We start from the raw sequence: 21,658 nt of genomic DNA on the forward strand, positions 1-21,658 counted from the left end.
TATTGCAACCGTCAACCAACATTGACAGACTGGATTATCAGTAACAGAAAAAGTAAAATCAAAACGACCTCCTCGAAATACAGTCTGTCCTTTCAACACATCAACCAAAACGTACGAACTGACGTTCATGTTATACTCGGTCTCAAAAATGGTTCAAATGGCTCTGAGCACTATGCGACTTAAATTCTGAGGTCATCAGTCGCCTAGAACTTAGAACTAATTAAACCTAACTAACCTAAGGACATCACACACATCCACGCCCGAGGCAGGATTCGAACCTGCGATCGTAGCAGTCACGCGGTTCCGGACTGAGGTGCCTAGAACCGCACGGCCACCACGGCCGGTTATACTCGGTCTCCACATCCAAAATAGACTTGTAAATCGTAGGCCTCCATCGGAAGGCACGATGTATCCTGCGACGAGGCATGCTGCCGACTGTGCATCAGCTACCGGCTGTTAGGTCAGTGTGAATGACCCATCCCAAACTTTCCAGTTACTGATATCTTGATAAATCTCGTGACTCAGGCCCCTGGTCGGTAGTCTTCCCGCAACTTTGGCCGACTGCCAGCTGCGGTCCGCGTCGCGCCTAGAGCTCCTTAGCGGGATAAGCGCACTCCCGCTGCTCTAAATTTTTCTAAGTCCGTGACCTTGGGTGACGTGTCGTCTATAAATAGCGTGTTTCGGGTCAATAGAGGAAGAAGTTTCGAAAACGCTAAATTTGTGAACTCTTCGCTTTCCTCCGTGGTTAAAGTATACCGTGCAATTCGAAACTGGGGCCGAGGCAACTGTGGTGCAACACGGGCCATGGACGATAGGCGTAAGTGACGGCTACGGAGAATAGACGTACAACTGTTGAGCAACTGTCCGTCCAGATGAACCAAGGGGCTACCAATAGTGTCTGCTCAACAACCACTCAGAGAACGTTGGCGCTTATGGACCGCCGCAGCAGGCGCCTCGTTCGTGCAACCGTGCTGACTGCTGTTAACCGGAGACAAACGCAACTGGACGCACACTGAGTGGCGATAGATAGCCTTTTCAGATGAATCACATTTCATGCTCCATCGAGCTGGCCATTGGCGTGTACGGCTTGAAACACCTGACAGCAAACACCTTGCAACATCATCGGAAGTGTCCAGGCCGGGGAAGGGAGGTTATGGTCTGGGACTGTTTTCGTGGCATTCTATGGGTTATCTCGTTATTATGGGAGTCACAGTGGATGAACACAAGTGTCCATGTGTCCTTGGTAACCACTTCCTCCCCCTACATGTAGTTTGTTATTCCTCGGCACGATGCTATCTTCTAGCAGGACAATGCAGCCTGCCACACAGCTCGCAGTGAACGTGCGTGGTTTGAAGAGCACCAGGATGAGTTTGGCGTACTCCACTGCCCATCAAACCCCCGGATTTAAGAAGAATCGAAAATCTGTGAGATGACGTACATTGAGTTGTTCGTGGCATGGATCCTCAACTGGGAAATCTAAGGCAGGTGTCCACGGCACTGGAGTCAGTATGGCTCCACATCCCTGTCGTTAACTTCCCCACCCTCACTGACTCTCTTCTTGCACGTCTCATAGCTATCAGCACTACAAAAGGTGGTTATTCAGGTTTTTGATAGGTCGTTACATTAATGTAACTGCACAATATATAACATTCATAAACGTAGACCTCTCCTGTCTATCGAAGGGGTCTAATTTTATATACGTTGCTAGCGTTGACTTTGAGATTTTCCAAAGAGCCTTCTACTGACCTACCGACAGACTACTAGTCCCTTGTCTTGAGTGCAGACATCAGAGGCCGTCGTAAGAAAGCCGTCCTTCGCTACTGACGAAGTACACTCCTTAACCATCGCGTAATGCGTAGCGCGGAAAGATTTACGAATGCAGCAAATATAAAGATAACGTCCGTGCATTTCCGTAATTAAAATTCAGTCTCTTTACGTGTCTAGATGGAAGTTCTTCGCTTCTGGTGGTTCCGTTTACAAATCTAAATATGCACCGATGAGCCAAAACCTTATGACTGCCTGTCAAATAGTGTTTATCCACGTAATACAGCAGGTGAGGTATGGGCTCAAGATGTCTATGCACAGGCCGCGCAGTTCCGGCATAGCAAGGGCGGTATTTTATGGGCACGGATCTGGAGCCAGATAGCGTCCACATGTGTTCCGTAATATCACAGTCCAACATAACAGTCCCGACACTCCGTCTTTATTTTTTTCTTTTCTTTACCACTGTGATTGCTGCGCACGAAGCGATCAGGAAGCTGTACTGTTGAGTTGGGCGAGCTCTTGTGAAAGCGAATCGTAATTGTTTATAGTGGTCTTAGAATGATTTTTACAAACGGAAGCGTCTGTTGCACAATAGATTGCTGCAACAACAACAAGAAGACACCACATTTGCCTTTTTTTAGGTATCGTGACGAGTCTAGGGTGTGTGAACCGCTACATTACAGAAGAGTTTATTTACGATTTTCTTGTAACTTACAGACTTTTACTGGAAAATGTCGTGTTCCTCAAAAAGAAAAAAATTTCTAGTGAAGAGCGGAAGACCTGACATTTTGCAAAAAGGGGTCGTATATCTATTCAAAAACGTGACGTTTTCTGCGCTATAATTCCAGTCAAATCAGTCGAACATAGGAAATGTGCATGGAAAGCAGTACCTACGTTATTTAACGTAGCAGATAAGCTACTACAACTGCAGCTGAAGGAGAAACCACGTAGACGTGACAGTAAAAGAACAAAAGCAATAAAACTGTTTTCCGCCGGCCGGTGTGGCCGAGCTGTTCTAGGCGATTCACTCTGGAACTGCGCGATCGCTACGGCCGCAGGTTCGAATCCTGTCTTGGGCATGGAAATGTCTGATGTTCTTAGGTTAGTTAGGTTTACGTAGTTCTAAGTTCTAGGGGACTGACGACCTCAGATGTTAAGTCCCATAGTGCTCAGAGCCATTTGAACCATTTTGATTAAAACTGTTTCCCAACACACAGGAAACTAGCCCGAATTTTTCTTGCGTCTGATCCACAACCGGCGAGAATCCTCAACACATTCGCTTTCGAAGAGAGAGTAATTTTTTTGACAAAAGTATTTATGTATTCAAAAGTCGTGTGAAGTGTAAGACTGTGCAAAACACGAGTCACCCTACGAAGTTGTTGCGTGTCAAGGAAAGTGCGCGTCGTAATAAGAATTGACAACAAAAGAAACATAGTCTTCTCGTGCATTGAATGTGTGTTTATATTCTCTTGTTTTCTGCAATTATACACATATTCGAAAGTGTTTCTTGATCACTAAGCTGTAGCTTATGTCACTGAATCAGGTAGATGCGGCTGTTTTTACATGTATTTCATGATCATTCAGATCTCTTGATAATTTACTAATGCTTGGAACGCTAAAACGCAATAACTATTTCGCTAATTAACTAGAAAAATAATTAAAAACAAACAAATTTTACGGCTGCTTTCTCGCAGCTTGGGGCACTAGTGTCGCACTAGCTGTCAGACGGTAAAAATTTTCAAGGCAGTGAGTGTCGCGACGGTGTATGTCAGACTGTGGTAATACTCAGTCGAATTAGGTGGACCAGGACTATTATGCTCCTCAAACCAATGTAATCTTTTGATACGACCACGTTACCCTGCTGGAAGATGCCATCGGCGCCGCGGGAAACATCGAATACGAAAGGATGCTGGTGCTCCGCAATTGCTGTCATGGTGCCATAGGTGTCATGGAAATCCTGGAGAATGTCATCAATAAAGTAATACTGTCTTCACCTTCCTAGATCTGTTGCACAGTACGTGTTTCGATCAGTCCACAGTAACTGAAACTAACTCCGATTTGCCCGCATCTCGTGGTCGTGCGGTAGCGTTCTCGCTTCCCACGCCCGGGTTCCCGGGTTCGATTCCCGGCGGGGTCAGGGATTTTCTCTGCCTCGTGATGGCTGGGTGTTGTGTGCTGTCCTTAGGTTAGTTAGGTTTAAGTAGTTCTAAGTTCTAGGGGACTTATGACCACAGCAGTTGAGTCCCATAGTGCTCAGAGCCATTTGAACCATTTTTTTAACTCCGATTTCACTGGAAAATAAGACACAAATGTGAAGTGATCCTGTCACTTTTACAGAGTCCACGCGCAGTTCTGAGTGACTTGGCAAGCTGCCACCTTGCTGTAAGACAAACAACGAAATAATAAATATGTCAAGATACAGTGGAAACTAGACAAGAATGCTTCTACTATCTAGGAAAAGCAAGAACTGCTGAACGAAGATAAATTAAGATAGGGAGAAATATTTGCCCTTAGTTTCGAGACACGATCATAGAGACAGAGACATTACAATGAAACTTCCCTCACTGCCATTGGTGAAATCGCAATGCCGGATGTTTGCCGTGGAAACGGTGTGACTGCAGGATAACAACGAATGTAGCTGCCGCAAGAGTCATGGCACATGCTAACGAATCCGGACAGCTTTCACACAAGTCGGGTCCTAAGAGAATTCAAGACACCGTTTGTTTACCAAAATGGTGGTAACTTCCGTTGTGTTTCCATCTGTGATGCCAAGACATCCGCGATCTGCACCCGAAAAAAGAAGTCAGAGTACCGTACAACCGACGTGACAGGAGGTGGACCTCTTGCTGCTGCCTCAGACCAGTGGCACAGCATAGACTCTTGTGGCACAAGTTAGGGGAACCTGTCCAGGTGCCAATTCGCCAAATGTGGAAGTAATTAATGCTCCACAGCATCTTTAACACTCCTACTAAAATTCGAATATAACGTCCGCGAACTTCATGGATTTTCGCCATTTTCTATAATTTCTAAGTTAATTACATGGTGAACGCAAAAGCTAGTTCACTCTTGTCAACAGATGGTCCTCCATGTAAGCAAGACATTGGTGGGATTAGCTGATTGGAGAAAATGAATCTTATTATATAAAATGATTAATTTGGTTTAATGATTTTTAATTAATTGGCAGTCAGTTTCGAATTACTATCAATTAACTCTTGAATTACCAGACAACTCCGCTCTCTTTCTTTGTGATGAGGATAGGACTGGATAACCACATGTTGTATGCTCCTAAAGAGGCTCCGTTTTACACAATAACTGCCTATTGTCGTTTATTCGAGGCTTGCTGCCATGAGATGATATGTCTTCAACTGTTCAGAACTGAATAACTAGATATTTTTTTCCGTCGCAAATGCACTGATACAAAATTCAGTTGTAGTGGTTAACCAGTTTCAGCCTGACACATTCATTCTTATTTCTTATTTACACGTCTAGTTCTGTAGGATGAAATTAAGGAGCAAATCTCCAAGGTCTTGAAAAGTGTCAGTACATACATAAATGTAATAATAGATCAAATAAAATGTTTATGAGCCCAAAACAGGTCATGCCATAAGTTTAAGTAACCGCAATCAACAACATAACACAGGAATCAGCTTAATTTTTGAAGGGACTCCTCAACAGAATAGGAGTGACCCATGAGGAAACTCTCCAGCTTCGATTTGAAAACGCGTGGATTACTGCTAAAATTATTGACTTCTTTTGGTAGCTTATTGAAAATGAATGCAGCAGTATACGGCACACCTTTCTTAAAATGAGTTAAAGAAGTGCGATCCAAATGCAGATTGGATTCCTGCCTAGTATTAACTGAGAGAAAGCTGCTAACTCTTATGAATAAGCTGATATTGTTAATAAGAAACGACAGTGAAGAATATATACAGGGTGTTACAAAAAGGTACGACCAAACCTTCAGGAAACATTCCTCACACAAAAAGAAAGAAAATATGTTATGTGGACCTGTGTCCGGAAACACTTACTTTCCACGTTAGAGCTCATTTTATTACTTCTCTTCAAATCACATTAATCATGGAATGGAAACATAGAGCAACAGAACGTACCAGCGTGACTTCAAACACTTTGTTACAGGAAATGTTCAAAATGTCCTCCGTTAGCGAGGATACATGCATCCACCCTCCGTCGCATGGAATCCCTGATGCACTGACGCAGCCCTGGAGAATGGCGTATTGTATCACAGCCGTCCACAATACGAGCACGAAGAGTCTCTACATTTGGTACCGGGGTTGCGCAGACAAGAGCTTTCAAATGCCCCCATAAATGAACGTCAAGAGGGTTGAGGTCAGGAGAGCGTGGAGGCCATGGAATTGGTCCGCCTCTACCAATCCATCGGTCACCGACTCTGTTGTTGAGAAGCGTACGAACACTTCGACTGGAATGTGCAGGAGCCCCATCGTGCATGAACCACATGTTGTGTCCTACTTGCAAAGGCACATGTTCTAGCAGCACAGGTAGAGTATCCCGTATGAAATCATGATAACGTGCTCCATTGAGCGTAGGTGGAAGAACATGGGGCCCAATCAAGACACCACCAACAATGCCTGCCCAAACGTTCACAGAAAATCTGTGTTGATGACGTGACTGCACAATTGCTTGCGGATTCTCCTCAGCCCACACATGTTGATTGTGAAAATTTACAATTTGATCACGTTTGAATGAAGCCTCATCCGTAAAGAAAGCATTTGCACTGAAATGAGGATTGACACATTGTTGGATGAACCATTCGCAGAAGTGTACCAGTGGAGGCCAATCAGCTGCTGATAGTGCCTGCACACGCTGTACATGGTACGGAAACAACTGGTTCTCCCGTAGCACTCTCCATACAGTGACGTGGTCAACGTTACCTTGTACAGCAGCAATTTCTCTGACGCTGACATTAGGGTTATAGTCAACTGCACGAAGAATTGCCTCGTCCATTACAGGTCTCCTCGTCGTTCTAGGTCTTCCCCAGTCGCGAGTCATAGGTTGGAATGTCCCGTGCTCCCTAAAACACACCTTCGTTCTGGAAATCTGTCTCGATACGAACGTACCGCGCCACGGCTATTGCCCCGTGCTAATCCATACATCAAATCGGCATCTGCCAGTTCCGCATTTGTAAACATTGCACTGACTGCAAAACCACGTTCGTGATAAACGCTAACCTGTTGATGCTACGTACTGATGTGCTTGATGCTAGTACTGTAGAGCAATGAGTCGCATCTCAACACAAGCACCGAAGTCAACATTACCTTCCTTCAATTGGGCCAACTGGCGGTGAATCGAGGAAGTACAGTGCATACTGACGAAACTAAAATGAGCTCTAACATGGAAATTAAGCGTTTCCGGACACATGTCCACGTAACATCTTTTCTTTATTTGTGTGCGAGGAATGTTTCCTGAAAGTTTGGCCGTACCTTTTTGTAACACCCTGTATACTGAGAGGCCAATGTCAGAATTCCCAGACAAGCGAACATGGGTCGACTAGAGGTTCGTGAACTTATACCAATTATTGCCAGAACTGCCGGTTTCTGAGCCAAGAATATCCTTTGTGAATGGTAAGTGTAATCCCAAAATATAATATCACACAACGTAAGCGAATGAAAATAAGCAAAGTAGACTGATTTTCGTGTCGAACGGTCACTTACCTCAGGTACCGTTCTCATAGTAAAAATGGCAGCATTAAGTCTCTGTACAAGATCCTGAACGTCAGCTTTCCACGACAGTTTACTATCTATCTGAATACCTAGAAATTTGAACTCTTCAGTTTCGTTTATCGTATGCCCAGTCTGTGAAATTAAAACGTCGGGCTTAGTTTTTACAGTTTCTAACACTCAATTCAACAGAGTCCTACTGTGATTTAACGTTAATTTATTTTCTACACGCCATGAACTTATGTCCTGAACTGCAATATTTGAAACAGAGCCAATGTTGCACACGACATCCTTTACTACCATGTTATTGTCATCAGCAAACATAAATATTTTAGAATTACCTGTAATACTGAGGAGCATATCATTTACATAAATAAGTAACAGGAGTGGCCCCAACATTGCTCCCTTGGGCACTCCCCTCTCCCCCCCCCCCCCAACATTTAACCGTAACCCACTCAGACCCCACATCACAGCCATTTTCAACACCGTGAATAATGACCTTTTGCTGTCTGTTGTTAAAGAAAGTGGTGAACCGCTTGTGAGCTACTCCCCATATTCCATAGTGGTCAAACTTCTAGAGCAACATTTTGTGATCAAATCATAGTACCTCACATAGGAAAGAGAATGTAGCATTTTCAGTTGTTAAACGACTTCTAAAACGAACTGTACATTTGATAGCAAATTATGTGATACAAAACGATCAATTATCCTTACATGCACAGCCTTTTCAATAACTTTAGCAAATACTGATGGCATAGAAATAGGTCTAAAATTGTTTGTGTTATCTCTTTCTCCCTTTTCATATAGCGGCTTTACTACTGAGCACTTTCATCGTCCAGGAAACTGCCCACTCTTCAAGAAAAAAATACAAATATGGCTAAGTACAAGGCTAACATCTGCAGCACAGTACTTCAGTATTCTGCTAAGCACCCTTCTCAAACCATACACCTACAATTACAAAGTATGTCTTAACAATAACGTGTACCTGCAGCATGTCTATCCATGTCGCCGATACTCGCATGTTTAATAGACATACATTGTTATTAACAGTAATTATTCGCACAATATGGTGCCAAAAGTCACGAAAAGCTCTGCACCGCAAAGTATACAGGCGGCAACAAGTTTCCTCATTGGTCTTAGCCTGTGTGTCTGTTGCTGACTGACGTAACCATCTGCCAAATACTGTACAACTAGCGCGCTTACGGAGCGCACATACGTAATCGTTTGGGTCATTTGTTCGAACATGTAACTGCAAAATGTGCACGTCTCTTGATGGTGCGCGTTATTTGTAACATGCTCTTTTGTAACGTAGCCCTATATAATGATATATTACCGGCGCATTTTATATAATACTTTTACCTACGATTATTATGTATATAGTGCAGAGATAAGATTTGGCTTCACAACAAGGCCTTCGCGCCATGAATGATAATCCCATCGGATGACGCTCAACATGGTGCTGTGTAGTGTTTATTCAATGCGTTACTATGCATTTGGCACCAGAAGTTACACTAATAATGTAATTTGTAAAGCTATTACTGTTTTATGGCTTTCGCCTTGTCATAGTTTTATACAGTTTGTGGCTAACATACAATAAAGACCAGCATATCTTAGGTTTTGACTTTCAGTATGCAAGGTAGTAATGCTTGGTACTATACACTGCTACAAAAATACACAGTTGTATTCAGGAGGGCGCACTAAGTATTTCCCTCTTGGCTTTGTATGTTCCATTTGGACGCTAAGTTATATTGTAAAAAAATTTGTTAAGATTTCCTGTAATGTAAAACTGTTATTTTCTTTGGATACTACGTTATTTTGTAAAACAAAATTTTCAACATTTTCTATAATGTAAAATTTATATTTCTTTACTTTTCAAAAATCTTATCAATAAATGAAAATGGTTGCAGCAAAACCATAGAAAACCAATAGGCAGCCACATGCGCATACGCTTTATGAGTATGACACCTACAAAGGTGTCCTGTGTCCATTATGATTGTGCCAGTGAGCTGCAACAGACATATGTTAAGATGAATGAGGGTTTTTGTTGCCCACTGTATGTTTGGCGGTACAGAAGCTGTTTGTTGCCTTTTGGCGCCAATTACTGAATAATTACGGATAACAGCAAGGTATGTCTATAAGCATATGAGTACCAGTAATGTGGATATACAGGGTGTTTCAAAATGACCGGTATATTTGAAACGGCAATACAAACTAAACGAGCAGCGATAGAAATACACCGTTTGTTGCAATATGCTTGGGACAACAGTACATTTTCAGGCGGACAAACTTTCGAAATTACAGTAGTTACAATTTTCAACAACAGATGGCGCTGCAAGTGATGTGAAAGATATAGAAGACAACGCAGTCTGTGGGTGCGCCGTTCTGTACGTCGTCTTTCTGCTGTAAGCGTGTGCTGTTCACAACGTGCAAGTGTGCTGTAGACAACATGGTTTATTCTGTAGAACAGAGGATTTTTCTGGTGTTGGAATTCCACCGCCTAGAACACAGTGTTGTTGCAACAAGACGAAGTTTTCAACGGAGGTTTAATGTAACCAAAGGACCGAAAAGCGATACAATAAAGGATCTGTTTGAAAAATTTCAACGGACTGGGAATGTGACGGATGAACGTGCTGGAAAGGTAGGGTGACCGCGTACGGCAACCACAGAGGGCAACGCGCAGCTAGTGCAGCAAGTGATCCAACAGCGGCCTCGGGTTTCCGTTCGCCGTGTTGCAGCTGCGGTCCAAATGACGCCAACGTCCACGTATCGTCTCATGCGCCAGAGTTTAAACCTCTATCCATACAAAATTCAAACGTGGCAACCTCTCAGCGCCGCTACCATTGCTGCACGAGAGACATTCGCTAGCGATATAGTGCACAGGATTGATGACGGCGATATGGATGTGGGCAGCATTTGGTTTACTGACGAAGCTTATTTTTACCTGAACGGCTTCGTCAGTAAACAGAACTGGCGCATATGGGGAACCGAAAAGCCCCATGTTGCAGTCCCATCGTCCCTGCATCCTCAAAAAGTACTGGTCTGGGCCGCCATTTCTTCCAAAGGAATCATTGGCCCATTTTTCAGATCCGAAACGATTACTGCATCACGCTATCTGGACATTCTTCGTGAATTTGTGGCGGTACAAACTGCCTTAGACGACACTGCGAACACCTCGTGGTTTATGCAAGATGGTGCCCGGCCACATCGCACTGCCGACGTCTTTAATTACCTGAATGAATATTTGGATGATCGGGTGATTGCTTTGGGCTATCCGAAACATACAGGAGGCGGCGTGGATTGGCCTCCCTATTCGCCAGACATGAACCCCTGTGACTTCTTTCTGTGGGGACACATGAAAGACCAGGTGTACCGCCAGAATCCAGAAACAATTGAACAGCTGAAGCAGTACATCTCATCTGCATGTGAAGCCATTCCGCCAGACACGTTGTCAAAGGTTTCGGGTAATTTCATTCAGAGACTACGCCATATTATTGCTACGCATGGTGGATATGTGGAAAATATCGTACTATAGAGTTTCCCAGACCGCAGCGCCATCTGTTGTTGAAAATTGTAACTACTGTAATTTCGAAAGTTTGTCTGCCTGAAAATGTACTGTTGTCCCAAGCACATTGCAACAAACGGTGTATTTCTATCGCTGCTCGTTTAGTTTTTATTGCCGTTTCAAATATACCGGTCATTTTTGAAACACCCTGTACATGCTGCATGTACGCGCTATTGTAAGACATGTGCTATGTAGGTGTGTGTGGTTTGAGAATGGCTGTGTCATCTCGAAACCGGTAACCACTACAGCTGAATTTTATATCAGAGAACATGAAACGGATGAAATAAGAAACTATCTAATTTCCTCAACTGCTCTTTCTCTTACCTGTACATGATTCATAACATCACAAAAAGTGGAACAAAAAATTTAAGTGATTGTACCGAATTCTGCACAGATGAATAAAATCTTCTTACACTTGCAGCCTCGTCAAGTGGTTGCATATCCTAGAGATTTCGGTTAAGCATTCCTCTGCCATCGTAAAGTGATAACTGTCTGTCGTGTGGTTGTTAGCGTTGGTATTACACAGGGTGTTACAGAATAACATTTTAAATATTTGTGAGATTGTAAAGGATGAAATTCTAAAGATTTTGCAATAAATATCGTATAGCCGGAATTCTAAAATAACATTTCCACGGCACTAGGCACTTGCAATGTGTTCGGTAGGCTATTAAGTCTGATGAGAACTAACACCGATACATAATTTGCAGTTACGAACCATGTTTTACCTGATTCTCTGTAAGATGCCACACTCCCATCTGACAGTATGAAACGCTGTAACTATGCGCTCAATAAGCTCAGGTACTGTTCCTAGTGTTACTGAGCACGCAAGGGACTTTACATAACTCAAGAGGTAGAAGTAAAGAGCGATGAGGTAAGGGGAGCGCGCAGACCAAGGGATGCGTTCCCCTTCCAATTACACTCCACCTGAAGATGGCTGCGAGATATGCCCTGGCTCGACAATCAGTGTGCGCTGGAACATTGTCCTGCTTCAAACCACAAACTAGCGCGCAGCTGCAAGGGAACGTCCTCCAGAAGTTCAAGAAGGCATTCTCCAGAATGTTCAACTACTACACATAAATCAAGCTATTTGCTAAGATGTGTGGTCCATCGAAGTGATCCGCAAGAACTCCAATCCAAAATCTCCTTTGGTAACTTCTTGTACCAGTAGCCAATTGGTAGCTGTTGTGGGTGTTAAAACCACCCTCCTCATAGAAGCTGGCTCATGAGTAAACAGAACGAGGTCTGGGATTTGGAGACAGCAGCACATTGTCGTGGTACAAACTCAGGCTGTCCCTTAGCGTAAACTAGTTGACCATGGAATGGATATGAGTGTGCACCGCGTAAAACCCGTCAGGCACTCATGTGGTCTACGCGCATTCTGTGAGCATTGTATCAGCTGACACGGTTCCTCTCTCCTTCAGTTGAGCATAGACCTCGGTGAATGATGGGATGCCAGAATGTCCTCTGTTTGGGTACCTTCCAACACAATACACTGACCCACGTAGAGTAGCTCTGCGTTTGCTACACAGCGCCAGTGAACGGAAGGGCGGATGGTAGGACGACAACCAACGACCCAATGGGACATTAAACCTCCAGTGTGCAGAGAGTTTTCATCAGACCGGTGGTGTTCTGTGAATGGTACTTTTCGTACCACTCATTCAAGTCATCGTGAACATGAAAAAATAAATGTTCATAGTTTTGCTAATATCCAGGCACCCTATAATATATTGACTGGCCCTTTAAACCACCCGATCTTGATCCCATAGAAAATGACAGACTATATGAAACGGCGGGTAATACATTGTAATGACCCTCCTCGCAATTTGTTAGTCGTAAGATATCTGCTCATCAATGACTAGTTTCAGCAGAGTGTATCGTACCTGAATGAACCTGTCGACTCTTTCCTTCCCAGAATTGATGCCATTATCAAAGTTAAAAGTGGTGTTATACGGTATTAGCGAGAAGTCTTCTAGGGAATGACTACATTTCTTGTCTAGTGTGCTTATGTTATTGTGGCGATACAGACGCGAACTGCAGCACTCCATTGTATTAAGAACAGACGATATTTCATGTATCAGACGCAATCTCTCACAATGCGAAATGTAGAAAGAATAAGAATTAGAGCGCTGCATCCATTATTTCATTAAATAAGCAGTTTCAGCGTCCGCCCCCGGTAGCTGAGGTTCTTCCCATTCCATCAATGGTGGCGAAGACGATCATCTCCACCTTAGCAAAGTTTTATGGAAAGGGAAATTGTTTGGAGTGCCAGTGAAGACAGCGGTTTTGGATCCAAGCAATGGAGGAATGGGACTAACGGACATCAAGTCTAAAGCGATGGCATTGTATCTCAAACGAACATGGAGCATAATGTGCAACGATCCAGTGTGCATTACAGCAAAACTATACGACAGTGTCAGGCCAGAAAGAGTAGAACCGCCAATAAATATACAAAAAATAAGTTTTAAACTAAAACATATCAGGGAGTATTATCTTGAACTAAGCTATCTCAACAAAAACTTTTAAACTCCAAAAACGTTACAGCAAAGGCGATTTTAGCTGAAAGACGGAAACATGAAAGGAAAAATAACATAGAACCTAAATCTGCTCGAATAGAATGGAATGTGGTCTGGAAAAACATCAGTAGTGATGTTCTTTCGTCTGGCGTGAGAACCGCGTGGTACAAGGTAGTCAATAACATCGTCAGCACTAATGAGCGTCTCTTTGCCATCGGTTTAAGTGACACTAACCTCTGCAGCAAATGCAACCTCGTTGATAGTGTGCCTCATCGTTACACATGTGGAGATCGGATTATCAACTGGAGGTGGACCAGGGAGTAAATTGCTCAAGTAACAAGAACTCCAGCAAACAATGTACCGACTAACATTTTCTTCAGACCACAAGAAAGTTACTACCCTCAGGCAAAAAATAACGTAGTGATTTGGTTAATGGGCAAATATAGAAGTTACATTTTTGACAAAATTGGGAGCGATGAACATATTGAATAAAAGATGTATATGGAAAATGAATTCGAGAAAACACTTAAGTATCACAATCACAATAAGAAATATGGTAACATGCTCCGAATTGTCTTCAACAGAATGGGTATAAGTTAGGAAGTGGATTCCTCTTGGAGAGGGGATGGGTTGTGTCACGTTCCCGACCCTAAACTCACCTGCAAGTCACACATGAAAAATAAGTCTGTAGCACAGCAGATACGATAATATGACGGCAAACACCTGCCGTCTGTTATAAAGGAGATCTTGAACTCTTTAAGGATGCGTTTAGGAGGCTGGAACTGACACAAAACAACAAGGCAGTGAAGGACTTTGCGATTTCGCTGTTCGGAACCGCTCTTCTGTGCACGTAATTTACCCTGGAAGGAACACACATCAAGGATTTACTGGATGATTAATTTGGGCCTGGGAAATGACGATGAGGAACCTCAGGCTGCAGTAGAAGAAAATGAGCATGCTGAACTGCCACCAGTTGAAGGTGACAGTGAAGGTGCTAAATGTGAGCTATTGCTAAACACTCTATAGACTGAATATCAATCCTCATTCTATGAATGCTGTAATTTATGACTGCAGTTATCTGTCACCTTATTTATGTCATTTCATTGTAAGCTAGCCATTTTGTTACTGTTTTTGTGGAATAAAGAAAGTGTTGAGAAAAAACGTGGTCAGCGCGACAGAATGTCAATCCTAAGGGCCCGGATTCGATTCCCGGCTGGGTCGGAGATCTTCTCCGCTCAGGAACTGGGTGTTGTGTTGTCCTAATCATCATCATTTCGTCCCCATCGACGCGCAAGTCGCCGAAGTGGCGTCACATCGACAGACTTGCACCCGGCGAACGGTCTACCCGACGGGAGGCCCTAGTCACACGACATTTACGTTTTAGTAGTTTCAGTTTCTGTTTCCATATGTGGATGCCACGAATAGTGTAATATGTACCAGTAAGTTTCTTTAAAGGAGTTGCTTTCGAATGATCATGTGAATTGTCGCCTATTTTGGCCCTCAGAGTGGAAGAAACGCTGACGGATCGACCGCAGCGCCGCTACTCCTGCATGTGCGCAGCTCGCCAGTGGCTTAAGCCACGCGACGTCCGCTCTAACTGCGGACCGTTGCCTTAAATCGCGGCAGATCCCTCCAAATTGCCGCCGACTTAGGGAAGCGAGCGGGCACATGAAAACTGCTGCTAATTAATGTTAATGGCCCGGGGCCGTAATGGGTGGGCTGCAGCAGAGATAAAACGCGACGCGGCGCAGTGACACGCCAGGGAGGTCCGCAAGCTGCTGTCTCCAGCATGCGCGCCGACAAGCACCAGCCGCCAGTCCAGCGCGGTGTGGTGCACCCGACCCTCGATACCTGCGTCTGTGTCTGTACGCGCTACAGTGGTGCCCCTTCTGTTGGAATTCCCGACAGAGCAGACGCCACTCAAACATATACATTTCTGTAAGAAGGCGACGGCTCTTTGTCGTTTGTTTCAGTGCGGATGCACTTCTGTCCTGCGAACTTCTGTGGAAGTAGGGACACTCATACTTACTTTATGTAAACGCAATGGAAATGAATTTTTAGTGTAGCTAGGTATCTAAATGTCAAACAGTAGGTAATAATCCGTCAAGAATCTGTCCTAAACTTATATGGTATATATACTTCCACCATACAGGCGAAGTCCGTGCAAACAGGACGCTACATCGTATCTTTACTCACTAAGTTTAGACTTGAAAAGAATATTTATTCGAACACTTAACTAAACAATGCATATAGTTTAGGAACAAAATCCCACGTACTATTGCAAATAGAGAGCCCCTCACTATCACGTGTTCCACAAAACATCTTGCTATATAGCCGAACACTGCGCATTGTGCTCAGAAATCAGTAGTCTCCAGAACATCATGTGAATACTTGTCTTTCTCCACCTATATTCTTAACCCATATAAACAACAGAATGTTCATTACTAATGGTTTGGCATGGTAGCATACGATTAATTCCGTCAATTCTTTATGAGATGTTTGAGCATAGATATGGCGAGGCCTGTAGCAACAACTGTGAACAAGACGGAGGCATGGAAGGATTTAGCTATGTTAGGTAAGATGTAAGTAGGCTGTTTATGTTTTCTTATTGGCAACGTTACGTAGCGCTCTGTATGAAAATCACTGGCTGTGCTGTGTGCAGTCTGTGGCTAGTTTGCATTGTTGTCTGCCATTGTAGTGTTGGGCAGCTGGATGTGAACAGCGCGTAGCGTTGCGCAGTTGGAGGTGAGCCGCCAGCAGTGGTGGATGTGGGGAGAGAGATGGCGGAGTTTTGAAATTTGTAAGACTGGATGTCATGAACTGCTATATATATTATGACTATTAAGGTAAATACATTGTTTGTTCTCTAATAAAATCTTTCATTTGCTAACTATGCCTATCAGTAATTAGTGCCTTCAGTAGTTAGAATCTTTTATTTAGCTGGCAGTAGTGGCGCTCGCTGTATTGCAGTAGTTCGAGTAACGAAGATTTTTGCGAGGGAAGTGATTTGTGAAACGTATAGGTTAATGTTAGTCAGGGCCATTCTTTTGTAGGGATTATTGAAAGTCAGATTGCGTTGCGCTAAAAATATTGTGTATCAGTTTAAGCCCAGTCACACGTATATAATTTTTCAAAAGGGGACGTTTCAAAGGTAATAAATGAAATGGACATGGGTTGAACCAAATAATTCAGAGAATACGCGCGTTGGCACAAACACACACACACACACACACACACAGACACACACATTAGTTTCGTAACAGTGCAGATGATTAACAAAGCCCACATCCGTTCTCAATGTAGCTGACATAATGCAAGTTATCTCCAGTAGAGTTATGAAACTGCATGGTCTCAGTAAAAGTGAGCTAGTAGGCCAAGTGAAACTTTCACCACGCCGAAGGATACCATTGAAAATTCTGTAGGCAAAGTGATCGCACGATAGCTGTAAGAATACTTAGAGCACACGACTGAAGTAACGTACGGTATACATCGTCTGTTAGACACCATGGCAGGTTATTTAAAACAACTGACGCAGATCTTCAACATTGTAGAAACTTCGAATCAGCTCACATCGACAAATAAGGAGCAGAAAAGACTAGAACTATCTCCCAAACCATAGTCCACGAACACCATCCAGACACAGAGTTGCAAAAACTCATTCGAAACCCTATCGCATGGTGGTCTCACACCCATGAACGTTTTCCCTTGGCTGACCGTCCAGCAAACAGAAAATTCTTCGGTGGAGACACACAGACATCGCACAAAGAGCTCCTTCGACTAATCTAAGATGATCATAGTACAAGCGTGCAAAGCATTGCAAAGATAAACTTGCCGTTTAAGTAAACCGAAAATATTTTCGGCAAAAGGCGAAAGTGCAAATGAACGGGCGACTACCAAGTTTTTAGTTGGTAGAAAAGAGTACAAAAGAGTAACTTTAATATTCAACTGCATACGAAGGAAAAGTAACAGGGTGCGTTTAACCTGAGGATATCGGGTCTCGGCCTAGACCCGTTACGAAATAATGAAATAATAGATATTTAACTAAGCCGTAAGTCTTTGGTGGGCCGAATGATGGTATTTTTCTTGAGAACTGTTGAAGCCAACGAATTTGCCACAAAGAATAGCAATAATCCTCGTTAGGGTATTTTATATCGGTTTTCGATGTGTTACTGGGTTCGTGATTTATTTGACATCATTGTCTGATGATTTTGGCAGGTTAAAAATTTTTCAACATCAGATGCAGATGTCTTTGCACGTGTTTGGTACAAGGATTGATTTTTAATGAACAACAAATACAAAGTTTATAAAAACTTTTGGATAGCTGAAACACAGTAATTATACAGGGTGAAATAATGTTTCTGCCAGAGGTTTGGAATATTACATTGACTTGTAAAGATCCTATTGTTTTCCTGTAAAATTCACCAGTGACGTAAGACATTTTCTTGCAAGATCCCAACAAGACATTAGTAAGCAGATAATATCGAATTAAGACTCCTACTTAGCGAGTTCAGGTATGTAAATTTGCTTTACGAAAGAGCCTGCATTAGCTCCGCGATAACAGAGTTTGGCTTCCATTAAGGAGTCACTAATTGTGCCAGACAAGTAGGTCTTTAGCGTCTCATGCGTAATTGACAATGCGTTTGTCAAACTGCAGTTTTACGATTAATGATAGCACTCAAGCAGAGAGATAAGTATGCCAATACAACCGAAAGAAGATATCCACTTCAAAAGATTGTATCATAAGAAAGACAATACTTCAGGTTAACAGAAAACTGTATCAACAGAATGAGCAATATCTCTTTTTGATGATTATTGGTAAACCTTTAGGATCCTTTCAAAGACATCGAAACATCCGGAGAACTACTCCATAATTAGAGGTTGAAGGTGATCGTGTTTCCATGCGCCGACTGATCATTCCTCTCCATCACTTCCAACGAAATTGAAGTGTCAGGGTCGTATTAATTTCAAATTCTGAACTCTGCGTTTATTTCACGGAAAACAGAAAATACTTCGTCCCAGAATGGGTAACATTGTCAGTAGATCGATATAATCTGCTACTATTTTCTTGTGACTGCTGTGTTTCTTAGAGTGACGTTTAGTTGTTGCAGATTTTGTGTTTAATATTTAAGATATTCTGTCTGAAAGTCAGCAAATTTTTCTAATGTAATTAAAATACTTTAATAACAAAATACGCAGATTTTATCTCGCCAACTGCGTCGCACATCTTCGATGTACGAAGAACTGGGCTTTGTAGGGAGACATTGTATCTGATTTTTAAGTCTACAGCTGCATGAAACGCAGTTTCTTCGGTATGCTCGGGGCGCATTGTTGTCCTACATGAACTACTGAGATAACGCATGGCTAAAGACAATGCAAAACAAGCTTCTTCGAATGATTCCAGTCTTCATTGTGTCTCTAATTTTTCTCTTGGAACGTCTAACAGCTGTCATTAAGTAGGCTACAGTAGCACATACTTTGAAACTTTAGTAGACAATTCGATGGACAATAAAAATGGTTCAAATGGCTCTGAGCACTATGGGACTCAACTGCTGAGGTCATTAGTCCCCTAGAACTTAGAACTAGTTAAACCTAACTAACCTAAGGACATCACACACATCCATGCCCGAGGCAGCATTCGAACCTGCGACCGTAGCGGTCTCGATGGACAATAATCAAGAATATAATCATTTTGTGAAATATTTACTTACTGAGGAACATTATCGTGTCGTGATACCGCAGCGTCGCATGATGGTGCCAAAATATTAACCGAGATATTAAGTAGAGGAATAATGACTTAATTTTCTTTACACAGTTCTACGTCCAGTCTCTGTTTCTCAAGTTATAAGGAAACAAGAGCCCGAATAGTGATCATGCTCCATAATTCGCTGTCTTTTTGATATGCGATATGCCTGACCAAAATATCTACCTTTCACCGAATAATGATTGTAAGAAAAAATTAGCCTTTAAGAATCATGGGTAACTCTGCACAGAAGGAGATTACATTTGAACGCGGGAAGATTATAAAAAGCACCCATACAGATTTAGGAAATCATTCTTGAAGGAAAGTTTAAGAGGAAAATAGGAACAACATATGTACCATGCGTGAACTGTTCTCACCAAATACTTCTTAATTTTTTGTATATGGAGTGTTTCGGAAATTCATGCAGAATATGGGAATCCTAAAGCACGTCTTGGGAATCTTGAGGACGGATTCTTATTAAAGTGATAGCTACACCGTCAGTATTTTTCTCAACACGACTACAGGCAAGGGATGTAGGGAATCAGAAACTGTTAGGCCTAAAAGCAGTAGTTCGGCATGAACAGGAACTGTAAATTCGTTTAACATTGTGGAATACATCTCTAATTTACAAGGAGAAATGTACGCTAAAAATAAAAAGCGGTTACATTATACTTTATAAAGGTGGTGTTCCACAGCTCGTAAGTATTTCAAAATTTTAAAAATACGTAACCGTTCAACAACCAAATGCTGCTAAAAATATTTCTTCACTTGTAACCGTTTGCAATATTCAGATCATCGTAAGGTACCTTAGTTGTCTATAGCAGCTTACTTGGCAATATTAAAAAGAGTGGCGTAATATAGCGTAAAATCCACCCCACGTCACTATTGTCAAATAGTAAAATATAGTATATTTTCAATAATAAAAAGCACCAGACCTTGTTAATCTTCATTCAGCGTACATAGCTGCGTTACGATGTTTCATGTAGAGGTTATAAATAGAGAAGTATTTATTACCAGCTCTTTCCGGTTGAGCTATGACGTTAAACAATTGCATTAATAAAGTATGGATTCTATTTTCTGTTGGAGATGTAGCGAACATGAAGTGATGGAAACAGAAAACACAGATTCACAAATACGAACTACGTGAGACCATTGTAACAACTAAACACAATATGGAAAGAACAATAAACAATAAGAAGTCTTAGCCTAACATGCGATGAATGGAGAATATGATATTATGAAGAAGAACAAAGTGTATTCCACCGGAAATGCGCAGCAATTTTGTGCTTCATTGCGCGACTTATCACAATGAGCGTTACCCCTCTAATACATTAATATCTTTTAACCTCGGAAATATGTAGACGTAAATCGCAGTTGGCTGTGGGTCATCAAAGGACAGAGGAGACGGCCGAGCAGACAGCTGCAGGCGGGGTGTTTAGGGCTCTGGCGACGGCAGTGTGAGGGCTAGTTACGTGTGCAGGATGAGGAGCGGGTAGGCGACACAGATTTTAAGATATGTATCTGTCATTTCAGCAGATGGTGTTCCTTGGACTCTAACATGGGGACTTGAACGTTACTGTTGCTCTGCAATGGTTGCACACGTCGGAACACTGTGGCTGATACGCGAGCCGCCAATGAATCAAATTAATGTTTAGTTTGGAATATTTGTTTAACCCATTGCATTTTTATTATTTAGCAGTAGAATCCGCCAGTAATTGTTCAGGTACATTGGTTGATACACTGTCACTTCCGCTATCTTCCACAGTGTCTGACATTGTTTCGGAAATAATGGTAATCCTTGGATCATAGGATTCCCCCACCATGTAAGATGAGTTAGACAGGGTCTAAGTTGTACAATTTTTTGAAAACTGAGGCTTTCCTCTAACAACGGGGGCATACACCCCACGGGTTCATCTTTCACACTTTTGAAGTACATACCTGCGTGATACAAAGGCAATTCTTGAACGTTTATGAGAAGTCTAAGATTTTAGGATCCGGTTGGAGACCATACAATAGTGCCGCCCGTCTAGCTCCAGCAATACTGCAACCAGCTTTGACGACAGACCACAGTCCTGTACGTACGTCGTACAAGCTTCGTTTACTTTCTTTTTTTTTAACTTCTGACCTTCCTCTAAACATTCATGTGATGATTCTTCAATCGCTGTTTAAGGTCCTAGCAGCGCCTCCCATTCTGAACTACAGCAAACTCATCTTGTATGAAAAGTAAAAATCGATCGTCCTGGTTGGTTATGCGTTGGTATCGAGATGAAGCGTCTGCAGCACAGCAGACAGGAGAGCAGACAACCCCGTCCAATTCCATCATAGGAGGCGCAACTGTTTCCTTTTTAATAATATGCAATACAAATAAATCGTATTTTATTCG

The sequence above is a fragment of the Schistocerca nitens genome, chromosome 2, assembly GCF_023898315.1.
Source record: "Schistocerca nitens isolate TAMUIC-IGC-003100 chromosome 2, iqSchNite1.1, whole genome shotgun sequence".
In the NCBI taxonomy this organism is placed as follows: Eukaryota; Metazoa; Arthropoda; class Insecta; order Orthoptera; family Acrididae; genus Schistocerca; species Schistocerca nitens.